The sequence below is a fragment of the Salvelinus sp. IW2-2015 genome, linkage group LG4q.2 (assembly GCF_002910315.2).
Source record: "Salvelinus sp. IW2-2015 linkage group LG4q.2, ASM291031v2, whole genome shotgun sequence".
Taxonomy (NCBI): domain Eukaryota; kingdom Metazoa; phylum Chordata; class Actinopteri; order Salmoniformes; family Salmonidae; genus Salvelinus; species Salvelinus sp. IW2-2015.
In genome coordinates, this window is record NC_036843.1 from 9,858,407 (window position 1) to 9,872,467 (window position 14,061).

At 43.1% G+C, this 14,061-nt stretch overlaps 3 pseudogenes; all 3 read left to right on the forward strand.

Annotated features, from left to right (window-relative positions):
- The first annotated feature begins 504 nt into the window (after positions 1 to 504).
- LOC139027624 (leucine-rich repeat-containing protein 74A-like) lies at positions 505 to 6,641 on the forward strand (annotated as a pseudogene).
- Positions 6,642 to 7,208: 567 nt separating this feature from the next.
- LOC111962965 (olfactomedin-4-like) lies at positions 7,209 to 10,065 on the forward strand (annotated as a pseudogene).
- Positions 10,066 to 10,215: 150 nt separating this feature from the next.
- On the forward strand, positions 10,216 to 12,949 carry LOC111962966 (olfactomedin-4-like; annotated as a pseudogene).
- Positions 12,950 to 14,061: the final 1,112 nt, after the last annotated feature.

Here is a 14,061-nt window from a genome sequence, read left to right on the forward strand (position 1 = left end):
CAAGTCAGTTCGTCAAATTTCTACCCTGCTAGAGCCCACGATTTTGGAATTAGATGTTCGACAAGCAGGTGTCCACATACTTTTGTTCATGTAGAGTACCATATGGTGGGCGGTACTGTATCAATGAAAGACATACTGGAATGCAAAAAATATTTCAGCAAATAATATTTCAACATATATATGTGGTGGAGCTGGATCTTGTGAGAGTTGAACACAGGAGATGTCTATCCTATCTCTCGAGTCTGCCAAGCAGATAATGTCAGTCCATCCCTTGCAGAAGAGCTAGACCTGCATGATGAGTGGGATACAGACCTGGAGGTTGATGAGTATGCTATTTTATTGACATTTTATGGATAAAAAAAAACATCAGATCACAGTAGGTATTACAATGTATTATTGTTTGTATTGTAAGTTGATTTGTTTTATGCATATCTCACCTTGATGGTTGTCTGATAGTGACACCACTTCTTATCATCGTTAGAGGTGAAAAAGACCACCGCTGAGATGTACCTGCAGGCCTGCAACCTGGTCCGGGTGGTTCCTGTCTCTTACTTCCTCTGGAATCTGGGCACCTCCACCATGAGCCTCATAAGGTGAATGCACCAATTTGTAAGTCGCTCTGGATAAGAGCGTCTGCTAAATGACTTAAATGTAAATGTAAACCACCACGGCGTGGGTCCCCTGGGGGGAGGCGCTGGTCATTGCCCTGGTGATAAGTCTGCTGGATGTCTATTGACACATTATCAACTTCAAGAAACGCTCATCAACAGGACATGGACTATCGCTCTATCATCTGTTGTCCTTGACTGATGGATTCTGTACTTCAGATATCTCTGTTGTTAGCTCCAGTGCTGGGTTACTGTTCCCAGACTCCTCTGTGGGGGAACAGGGACCATGCACATCACCAACCTGGAGCTGGCAGGCAACTACCTGCTGGCTGAGGGAGCCAAATGCCCTGTGGCGATGTTGAAGGCAAATTTCACCATTCGCCATCTGGTAAGTTTGTATGAGCTCTTTGTAAGAAGGTAATGTAAATGTATCTGGTAGCATCAACATCTCTTAAACATGTTAATTCAGAAGTGGGATAAGTATGATGTGCTATATGTCCCACAATCTGCCACAAGAGGGCATTAGAGTCGCTTACAGTCTGAAGGCGCTGAGTGCATAGCAAAAATGTTGCTCGACAACATTTCCATCAAATCCATCAAACTTTCAGGTAGTACACACAGATTTGAAAATGAAAACAAAAAGCTCTGTTCATTAGATACACTGAAAATATATATAATATAAACGCAACATGTAAAGTGTTGGTCCCATGTTTCATGAGCTGAAATAAAAGATCCCAGAAATATTCCATACTCACAAAAAGCCTAATTCTCTCAAATGATGTGCACAAATTTGTTTACATCCTTGTTAGTGAGCATTTCTCCTTTGCCATCCACCTAATAGGTGTGACATATCATTAAGTTGATTAAACAGCATGATCATTACACAGGTGCACCTTGTGCTGGGGACAATAAAAGGCCACTCTAAAATGTGCAGTTTTGTCACACAACACAATGCCACAGATGTCTCAAGTTTTGAGGGAGCGTGCAATTGGCATGCTGACTGCAGGAATGGTTCCACTTGAGCTGTTGTCAGATATTGAATGTTAATTTCCACCAACGTAGTTTTAGAGAATTTGGCAGTACGTCCAACCGGCCTCACAACGCAGAACTGTGTAACCACGCCAGCCCAGGACCGCCACATCTGGCTTCATCTCCTGCGGGATCGTCTGAGACCAGCCACCTGGACAGCTGATGAAACTGAGGAGTATTTATGTCTGTAATAAAGCCCTTTTGTGTCAAAAACGTATTCTGATTGACTGGGCCTGGTCCCCAGTGGGTGGGGATGTCGATTAAGGCACATTTCAGTTGAATGCATTCAGTTGTACAACTGACTAGGTATCCCCTTTTCCCTTATGATACGTTTATATTTTTGTGATGATATACACTGCTCAAAAAAATAAGGGAACACTAAATTAACACATCCTAGATCTGAATGAATGAAATATTCTTATTAAATACTTTTTCTTTACATAGTTGAATGTGCTGGCAACAAAATCACACAAAAATTATCAATGGAAATCAAATGTATCAACCCATGGAGGTCTGGATTTGGAGTCACACTCAAAATTAAAGTGGAAAACCACACTACAGGCTGATCCAACTTTGATGTAATGTCCTTAAAACAAGTCAAAATGAGGCTCAGTCGTGTGTGTGACCTCCACGTGCCTGTATGACCTCCCTACAACGCCTGGGCATGCTCTGATGAGGTGGCGGATGGTCTCCTGAGGGATCTCCTCCCAGACCTGGACTAAAGCATCCTCCCAGACCTGGACTAAAGGACGAGACATGATGTCCCAGATGTGCTCAATTGGATCAGGTCTGGGGAACGGGCGGGCCAGTCCATAGCATCATGCCTTCCTCTTGCAGGAACTGCTGACACACTCCAGCCACATGAGGTCTAGCATTGTCTTGCATTAGGAGGAACCCAGGGCCAACCGCACCAGCATATGTCTCACAAGGGGTCTGAGGATCTCATCTCGTACCTAATGGCAGTCAGGCTACCTCTGGCGAGCCCATGGAGGGCTGTGCGGCCCCCCAAAGAAATGCGACCCCACACCATGACTGACCCACCGCCAAACCGGTGAAGAGCACAGGGCGCCAGTGGTGAATTTGCCAATCTTGGTGTTCTCTGGCAAATGCCAAACGTCCTGCACGGTGTTGGGCTGTAAGCACAACCGCCACCTGTGGACGTCGGGCCCTCCTACCACCCTCATGGAGTCTGTTTCTGACCGTTTGAGCAGACACATGCACATTTGTGGCCTGCTGGAGGTCATTTTGCAGGGCTCTGGCAGTGCTCCTCCTTGCACAAGGCGGAGGTAGCGGTCCTGCTGCTGGGTTGTTGCCCTCCTATCGGCCTCCTCCACGCTCTCCTGATGTACTGGCCTGTCTCCTGGTAGCGCCTCCATGCTCTGGACACTACCTGACAGACACAGCAAACTTCTTGCCACAGCTCGCATTGATGTGCCATCCTGGATGAACTGCATTACTTGAGCCACTTGTGTGGGTTGTAGACTCCGTCTCATGTCCACTAGAGTGAAAGCACCGCCAGCATTCAAAAGTGACCAAAACATCAGCCAGGAAGCATAGGAACTGAGAAGTTCACAATTAATTTATTGTCAATCAGTGTTGCTTCCTAAGTGGACAGTTTGATTTCACAGAAGTGTGATTGACTTGGAGTTACATTGTGTTGTTTAAGTGTTCCCTTTATTTTTTTGAGCAGTGTATTATATTTCTCTACTTTATTTGTGAATCCTTTTTTCAAAAATTCAACAACAGGGAATGGATTCATAGAGGACGATGCAAAAGTTTTGCAGGTGTCCTGGCAGTAAGTGAATAGAAATTACATAAAAAAATGCAGGCAATTGATGATATTACTGTCATTGGAGTCTATAGCTAGCTACTTGCAATATCTCCCCTTTAGAACAACTATAGAGTAAAGGAGCTGGACTTGAGCCACAATCAGTTCTGTGGGAGAAGTGTGGAGCATCTGGGCCAGATGTTAGGTAGGACCATTTCACTTTATGTCTGCATCTCACATCGTTACGGTTGAGCAGTCTCATGGAGTATACAGAGTTCTCATGGAGTATACAGTCTCATGGAGTATACAGAGTCTCAGGAGTATACAGTTCATGGAGTATACAGAGTCTCATGAGTATACAGTCTCATGGAGTATTACAGAGTCTCATGAGTATACAGTCTTATGGAGTATACAGAGTCTCATGGAGTATACAGTCTCATGGAGTATACAGAGTCTCATGGAGTATACAGTCTCATGGAGTATACAGAGTCTCATGGAGTAACAGTCTCATGGAGTATCAGAGTCTCATGGAGTATACAGTCCATGGAGTATACAGAGTCTCATAGAGTATACAGTCTCATGGAGTATACAGAGTCTCATGGAGTATACAGTCTCATGGAGTATACAGAGTCTCATGGAGTCATTCGGGTTCTACAATCATTCACAATGTGATGTTTTAGCGTTTTGCATCTGCTGTCACTGACCTGTTAATCCTACAGCAAATGATGAAGGTCTGGCGGTACTAGACTTAAGCTGGAACAGCTGCAAATGAAAGGAGCTGTGGCTTTCTCTGCCGGCCACAAGGTGTGGATAAACATACTCATCCCAATTCCCACATTCAAAGTGTAATTGTTCCTTTTTTTTTTAAGAATTAGTAAAAACAGTATGTGATGAAGATATTTCCTCTTCACAAAGGTGAATATGACCCTGAAACACCTAGACCTGTCCTGGAATGTCTTTGGGAATACGGGGCCTTGACTTTAGGAGAGGCACTGAAATTCAGCAACACTCTGGTATCTAAATATCTAGACCTCAACTACAACCGCATCACCAATGAGGGGGTGGGCATGCAGTGCAAGGGCTGGAGGCCAACGACACTCTTGGAGTGCTGATGGTAGGTGCTAGATTGACAGGGCTCACACCCACTGACCTGTGTGGTGTGGAACTAGGGTGACATTAGATGTTTTGTGTCCCTGCAGCTGGCTTATAACTCTGACAGTGGAGGGGGCGCTGGCTCTTGTCACTGTGGTCAAGAACACACCCAGAACTGCTCTGGAGGAGTTCAACATATCTGTGAGCATTGTTGTTCTCTACTTGATGTAAACTAGAATTGTTTTGGTCCCTCTGTTAACACTCCAAACCATGGTAAAGTTATAACTGGGTCCTTTGTGTTTGTGAGTAGAATCCAGTCTAGAGGTGCTGTATGGAGGTGTCGGAGGCTTTATTGCTAAGAAACCATCCAAACGCCTTGACCCAGGTACACTGACTGGTCAAATAATTTTTGTCAAATGTGTATTCACATGCGGTAGTTACAAGTGATTGTAAATAATAACTGAATACAGAGTATTTAAACAATTTTTTAAATAAACTTCAAAATCGACTCACTGGTACCTAGTTATCAATGTTTTTCAAACCAGTGCAAGATGTGAAATGGGGAGGATTATGTCAAGGAAAAAACATCTCTGCTCTACTCTTTTCTTTGAAGGATTATCTGGATCAACGAAAGCTGCACCTTTGGGACTGCTTTTGGAACACTGATAAAGATGGGACAATGCAAGTGCCTGTAGCAGACTTCAGGAATGCTGTGCAGCTCTCAAACTAATTGTTCATCCCATAGTCTCTGACATTTGCAGGGTCTGTTGAGCTAATGCATTTCCAATGCTCCAAGATACCCCGGAATACCCTCACTTGCATGTACTCATATGAGTGGTTTCTGTAATGTTATTCTCATACACTGAGTGTACAAAACATTAGGAACACCTTCCTAAAATTGAGTTGCACCGCCCACCGCCCACCCCCATCCCCTTTGCCCTCAGAACAGACTCAATTCGTCAGGGCATGGACTCTACAAGGTGTCGAAAGCGTTCCACAGGGATGCTGGCCCATGTTGGCTCCAATGCTTCCCACAGTTGTGTCAAGATGGCTGGATGTCCTTTGGGTGGTGGACCATTCTTAGCGCACATGGGAAACTGTTGAGCGTGAAAAACACAGCAGTGTTGCAGTTCTTGACACAATCAAACCGGTGCATCTGTCACCTACTACCATACCCCGTTCAAATGTACTTAAATCTTTTGTCTTGCCTATTCACCCTCTGAATGGCACACATACACAAAACATGTCTCAATTGTCTCAAGGTTTAAAAATCATTATTTAACCTGTCTCCTTCCCTTCGTCTACACTGATTGAAGTGGATTTAACAGGTGACATCAATAAGGTATCATAGCTTTCACTTGGATTCACCTGGTCAATCTGTCATGGAAAGTTCCAGAGACTGGATCGTGAAAGGACAGGGATGGTTGATTACAGGTGGGCTTTTCTCATACAGTACACACTGTCAGGGTGGGGTGAACTAGCAACAATATTTGAAGACTGCTATGAGTGTGTAAAGAAAACACCACACATCAGCAATAACCTGAAAACTGAACAGAAACTTGTCATAAACTGTCCACACATCTGTTTGCCCTATAAAAAAAAACTCATCATGAGCAGACGTTTACGGTCAAAGTGTTGTAGGGCAAACACATCTATTTATTATTGCTTGTAGTGTCATGCCAATGTTTTTCCTTTTCAAACGCTAAGAAAGTCCTTTTAGTGAAACATCACATGAAATACGTTATTTGGAGTCTCTCCTCAGGGTTCTGGCAGACACCAGGAAGCAGAGGATGCCAGCTGCATAAGATGGAGTCCCATCAGAAGAAGGAGAAGCGCGAGCGCATCCTGAAGACCTTCCAGAGTACCATGAAGGCCAACACCCCCCGCAGCTCATGGTCATGTCCCCGGGGGGCACCAAGGAGGACTCCAGTGGCCCCCAGCACTTCTCTGCCACCCCACTGAACTCCTGGCACCACATCATCATGTCCAACAGCAGCCGCTACTCCGTCACCAACCTGAGCAGTGAGCGCATCCACCTTCCCATGCCCCCCATGCCCGGGGGCAGGACCCACCACAGGCCCACCGGCTCCCCCACCATGTGCTCCTACTCCCAGCCCAAGTTGACGGAAGACTCTCCACGCTAGCCCCAATCTAAACCCTGTTATGTAATTTTACAGAGAAATCACTAGCTTCTACATACAGTCCATGTATTACACATATAACCATAAAATATACATTCTTCCAGTATACATAGCCACGTTTCATGCCAACTTTATTCTCACCCAGTTAAATTAGATGGGATGATGATATTTAAATGAATGTGCCTTAGCTCAATAGCATGACCTCTGTTATTTAAGATACACAGTATCATTTAGGGCTAGGCTTGGCAAAGATCCTGCTCAGACCATAGCTCTTTTCATAATGTCTGGGAAAGTACCCAGATGTAGATGCACACCCATGAATCAACTGGGGAAATCATAATACCACACCATTATGACATCCCTGCACTAAACATATCTTAGCAGTTAGAATCTGCTTGTCAAAGATAACTGACGTCTCACAGTTGTAAAAGGAGTCTAGATACTCTGTGACGTGTATCTTTAATGGAGTGGGTGTGAAGGACACAGGTGCTGATTTTCTCTGAGATATGACAGGCTTTATACGTCTGCGGACCAACAAGTCTGAATCATAACCACCTCGACTACTCCAGAATGATTTCCCCTCTGTTTGTCTTAGCTCTCCTGAGAACCACCTTGGCCTTTGGGGTACATGTGATGTGATTCTGGTGCATCTCTCTCATACTAACTGATGCCTATAGAGGTGACTTGTTTATTTGCCTTGTTCGCAGCCTGTAGGCCTGTGGAGTGAGAGGAATGGGATGGAGGATGGAGGGGGGAAGTGCTCCTGTGAGGCCTTCCTGCCCGGCTCCACCTTCCCATTGGGAGAGCTGGTCCTCCTGGAAGAGACGGCTGTGCAGATCAACCACAAGCTGGAGATGGAAATGAGCAAGGTACACCAGTATGGAGTCACATAGATGGTTATAATGGTGGTTATAATGGCCTATCACTATCTGACACACTATACACCATACATCCTATCATCAAATCACATTTTATTTGTCACATGCGCGGAATACAACAGGTAGACTTTACCATGAAATGCTTACTTATGAGCCCTTTCCCAACAATGCAGAGTTTTAAAAAGTAAGAACAATTTGCAAAAAAGGAAATGGTAACACAATAAAAGAACAATAAGGAGATTATATACAAGGAGTACCATCATAGAGCTATAGCTAAGCTATAAAGATTGAGCAATAAGCACGGGTTCTGATGACCTACTCTTTCCTTAACAGTAGCTCAGTTTGCCTATTATAATATGGCTTATACGGTAATTTGTATATAAAATATCCCTCCCCTCCAGTTTGAGACATATGAGAGCAAGCTGACAGTGTATGCAGAGAGGATAGTGAACCTGACAGTACTGGTGGAGCTGATGGAGAAGAACCCTGATGCGTACAGTGAGGCCTACATGCAGGAGGTGAAGGTGCAGATCAAACAGTTGGAGGCTCTGGTACAGGAGCTCCTGGGCTCCATACAAACCTCCACTACCGTCTTTGAGTCTCTGCACCAGCAGGTAACTACCCGAAGACTGTCCCCAACAACTCATCTGGCCACGATACAGCTATAAACCAAGACCATGTCTACTTTTCACTTCAGACATGTATCTTTTGAAGGACTTAAACTTCTGGTCTTATGGTTGTTTATCTGTGTTCTCACAGATCTCCTTCATGGTGGTGATCGTGACCAAGCTGGAGAGATACGATAAGAACCTGGTGTTGGTGACCTGTCGTGAGTACATCAACATACAGCTCAAACTGGAGGAGTGTGAGAAGCGCCGAAATGAGATCTTCAACAACAACATCTAAGACTACTTTTATGGTCTCCTTTGTGGTCTATCTATGCACAATCACTTCACCCCTACCTACATGTACAAATTACCTCAACTAACCTGTACCCCGCACACTGACTCGGTACCGGTACCCCCTGTATATAGCCTCGTTATTGTTATGTTATTGTGTTACTGTCACGCCCTGACCTTAGAGATCCTTTTTAGGTCTCTATTTTGTTTTGGTCAGGGTGTGATTTGGATGGGCATTCTATGTTCTGTATTTCTATGTTTTGTGTTTCTTTGTTTCTGGCCTAGTGTGGTTCCCAATCAGAGGCAGCTGTCTATAGTTGTCTCTGATTGGGGATCATACTTAGGCTGCCCTTTTCCCTCTTTCTGTGTGGGATCTTCTTCTTTGTTTGTGTGCAGGGAGTTTGCACATCGAAGCTGTTCGGTCGTTGTATTCGTTATTGTTTTGTCCTGTTTTAGTTTCACTTCGTGATTAAATTATGTGGAACTCTAAGAACGCTGCGCCTTGGTCTCTTCCGACGACGACACCCGTTAGTTACTTTCTATTATTTGCATTTCACGGTAAGGTCTACACTTGTTGTATTCGGCGCTTGTGACAAATAAAGTTTGATTCGATTTTGAATTGATGGTGATACACACCCGCCTCATGCCAAAACATTTGTAGACCATTGCATCTTTGATGTCACTGACTTTACCCTCTTTTCTCAGGGTCCTGTGAGCCCGGAGGTATAACCAGAGTCAGCAAGCCCATTGTCAGTCAACTGAATCCCCACTTGCTGGCTTCAAATGGGGAGGCTGGGGGAAAGATTCTAAGCCTGTGCATGGTTCTGAATCTCAATACTGGTACTCTGGGTATAGTGGTGCCTCAATTGTTGACATGAGATTTTACAGTAGCTACAAAAATCTTAGTTTGAGAACTCCATTTAAACACCAAAGCTTGTCAAGTAGCTGGTATGGAACTGGTAACAACTTCATTGTTTGTGATAACACCCTGTATTATCAATTGAACAATCCATTTAGCATGGCCAAACTGAATTTTACTGCTATGAAATATGAGTACAGGGTCATTGCAAAGGCTAGCACCAGATTATCGTACAGTCACTCACCCAATCTGAATCTAGACTTTGCTGCTGATGAGAATGGGCTGTGAAGTGACCTATGCTACAGAGGAATCCAAGGGTAAAATGGTCATTGCTAAAATTCATGAGCCATCATTTGGTATAGAGGAGTTGTGGGAAACCAGTGTGTACAAACCATCTGTGAGCAATGCCATCGTGGTGTGTGGGGTCTTCTATGCTGTCAGAACAGTTGACATTCACTATGAGGAAATATTTTATACTTATGACACCAAGATAAAACAAGAGAGCTACATGAGTATTCCATTTGAGTGGTTCCAGGACAAGTATGTCAACCTGGACTACAACCCAACTGATCAGAAACTCTACATGTACAACGATGGCTACTATGTCAACTATCATCTCTGGTTTGACAACCAGGCCACTGTAAACACAACACACCCCTTGGTCAGATAAAAGGCCTATTGTGGCATCTCTCATATTGAAACTCGTTATACTCAAGTCAGATTTAATCTCTTTTGTAGTTGCTCTGATTATATAGAATATCCGGTTTCATGGACATTGTGTTGATTTTAAATAAATCTCGTAAGCATTCTCGTGTTTACTTTTGATATTCCATCTGAAATAGTACTGTCTTCATTGTATTACAGTATTATGATTCCTTCAGTCTTCAGTCTACATCAGCATCTGTATAATGAGGTGTATACTAGACCCTAGAGTCAGCCGAATGAAGGTCAGTTGTGGCTAATAAGCATGAAACGGTGTATCTCATATAAAATACTTTAAATGGGTCCCTTATGCTGACAACAAATTCGGTGCCAAACATAAAGTCAGATGCCAATACATTTTCTGTCTCTAGACTGTCTTGTTAATCTTCATGTAGGCCTACTATAGGTACTAAACAGTCTCACTCACCAACATCACAGAGGGGGTTTGTGATGCTGTTTTAGAGGAGAATCTCTCTCAATATGCAGCACATTGTTAGGAATTAATGAACAGTAACACACTTCATTACTGAGAATACTTAGTCTGCTCATTATTGATATCTAAACATATAGAAAATAAAACTTGTACAATATGTGACATTTTGCAAGGATTGGCTACTGCAAAGTCTTGAGAACAACATTTGTCTGTTCCTTGTCTTATCTAAAAAATACTATGGTCAAACCATGTTGAACACAGACCCAATCCTCTTTTGGCCTCTTTGACCATTTATTTTGTTAGCAATACAGTATGGATTCGAACTATGGAAAGTGGCTTAAGTGTTAACTATTTAAACGTAGTTCGTGTACAGGCGCGCGATTCAGTCTGTATCGCCGAAGCATCGCGGATGATCCGCATTCCGATTGAGCCGACATATGCAGCCCGTGAATGCATTCTCCGCGACAGCAGAAACATTGCCTTTATTAATTGTCAATCACATTATAACGCATATCTTCAGCACCTATACTTCTTACCAGCATAATCTAAAGTCTCAGGTGGAGAAAAAAAGTTAGCATAATACTTGTGGAATTGTGTGATGGAACTTGCTAGGCTATATCATTGAAATAAGGATGAAAATACTTTATTATACTATGCTTATCTCAACATATAATATCCTGCCACATTGTTGATGACTAATAGTAAGATCCAGTTATGTAGTTGATAATATCAGGTGCCATCTACCATATGCCATCAATAACATGTCTTCATAACTGAAAAAACTGTCCATATGCCCTGTTTCTCATGCACTCCATGTCCACAGAATTATTGTGATCAATAAAATGATGAGACAGAATTCAAAAATTGTACTTGAGTATTTTATTACAAGCAAACAAGGATGTCTGCATATAATTCCTCAAGAATTGAAGGTAGTCTCTTAAGAAACAGCAGTAATTATGGGAAGAAGCAAGATGTTTCTTATTAGCTGATAGGAGCGGGTCTATTAAAAACCCAGAACAGACGGACAAGGAGCCACACCAGAACAACACTGGATACAAGATGGTTCCGTTTCTAGTGCTCCTGCCTTTCCTTTGCCCTGCAGTGGCTTGGCTGTTAAGGGACTCTCATTTTCTCCTTCCACTAAACCTTGACAGTTAGAGATACTTCCAAAAAGAGAGCTAGTTTACTACTTGAGTGAGCCACCACTGTGAAGTTCAGTGAGAGCGGCCCTGATAAGTACATCCAACTGGATTTCGAGCATCTCAGGATTAAGCTGAGAGAGCTTGAATTGTTGGTGACACAGCTGAAGGAATCCCTCAACTCCTCCTCACCTATGTTCGACAGCCTGTACACTGGGGTAAATGGGTGATAGGTAGACAGACATAGCTGAATGACTATTAATGACTGGCATTGGCATTATAAATAAGTGACAGCTAATATCATGCGGAAGAAAGAGGAATGTTGCTATATGGAACAAATGACCTATTTGTCCTTTGTACACATGCATCCATAGACTCACAACATGAGCCTGATTGTGAACCACCTGGAGAGCTATGACAATAGTAACCTGGAGGTGATCCGTATTGAGTTTGGAAAACTGCAGAAGAAGCTGGAGGAGAGCCAGAAGAACCAAGAGGAGGGACAAACCCAGATATTGGTAAGAAGCCTCTGTGATGGTGGCATTGTTAACATATTGTATCATTATTTCAAAGCCAGTAGTTTGTGGATTTGTTTGTCTTATATATTATTAATAGCTATTTATGTTTCCCCCAGGCTCCTGCAACCATAAAGGCATTGCCAGTGTAGGGAAGCCAGTGATCAGCCAACTGAATGTGAACTTGAATGCGGGCTACAGATTTGGGGGGGTGATCGTGGCTTTGAATCAATGTATTGGTATGGTGCCTATAGCAGTGCCTCAGTGCATAACTTTTTACTTTACTCCGACTATCAAAATCTGGTTTTAATGAATTAATTTAAACAACATAACTTGCCAAATGGATAGCAGGGTACCGGCAACAATTACATTGTTCATGGTAACACCCTGTATTATTAGAAAAACAGCCCATTCAGCATGGCTAAACTGAATTTGACCACATCCAAATATGACTATAGAGTAATTAAAAAGGCCAGTGCAACATTCTCATACAGTTACTCAGCCAATCAGAACATGAGAATGATGAAAATGGGCTATGTGTAACCTATGCCACTGATGAATCCAAGGGTAAAACGGTCATTGCCAAAGTAAACGAGGTTGAATTTGGCATAGAGGAGCTGTGAAATATCAATGTGTACAAAGCGTTGGTAGGCAATGCCTTCATGGTGTGTGGGGTTCTCTATGCTACCAGACCAGTAGATGTTCACACAGAGGAGATCTTCTACTCTTATGACACCAAAACAGAACAGGAGTACTACCTTGGCATTCCATTTGAGAAGTTTCAGGATGAATATATAAACATGCACTAAACCCTATTGACCAGAAACTCTACATGTACAACAAGGGCTACTATGTGTCTTATAGTGTCACGTTTAGCAAAAACTAGAGCCTCCCTCTGGTCTATCGTATCGTGACTGAAATGACTCTCTGACAGCATGGGGCTTTGACTGAATAAATACTCATTACTTTGTCTGATGCACTGACTTGCATTCAAAACTCATGTCCCTTGAATTTCTGAAATAAAATCAAACTGAAGCATTGAATCTGTTTGTGTTGTAGTTCAGTTCATTTTAAGTTGGATTGAAAATTAAAACGTTCATTATTACCATAATGATTAAAATACCCAGCCAACTGTGTTAGATTCCCGCCCATTACCTAAGGTAGTCCAATGAGAAAGAGTATAGGGATGCAGTATCCCACCCCTTATTTTTCAGTAGAATATGAGTCACTCCGTATAACTAGTACCACAATATGACTCATCCCCAGTATGATATCAGACCCCTCCCACCCTAGCTTTGGGCTGGGCTGTGGTTTACTCTCTCACACCCCCTCCCCTTCCCAGCTCTCCTCCTTGGGCTCAGGCTGGGGCTTCCGCCTTGCTTCTCTGTAAGCAAGCCCTCCCCTGGGGTGGCCCTCCCCTTTGTGCTCCAGCAAGAGTCTGGATCCAACTGTTACTGAGGACCAAATCAGAGCAGATTAGACTAAGGAGGCAGGGTTAGATTAGACTAAGGGAGGCCACATAGCATCCATTCACTGCATGTACAACAATGAACCATGCACATTGTTTTATTCTTACGGTTTCAGGTCATTGTTGTACAAATCCATTGACTAATTCAAATGTGGATACAACATTATACTGTAATAAATTGCCAAATCTATCTGAAATAGAAAAAGGTCTGGAGACAACAGCAAGACAAAAACAGAACCGAATATTTGTATAACTAAACCAACCAAGATAGACAACAGCCTGTCGTTTTCAAGGGGAACAAATTAGCCATAGTGGGCAGAACACGCAAGGAGGGGCAGAGCCAAGCACGAGTTAGCGAGATCCCATTGGTGCGTTTTAGCATCATCTGCATATTTCCGTAAAGGAACGCCTACTCTCTGAAGTGCGCGTGTGCAATAATTGTTCCTTTTTTTTTTTTAAATAGTAAAACAGTATGTGATGAAGATATTTCCTCTTCACAAAGGTGAATATGACCCTGAAACACCTAGACC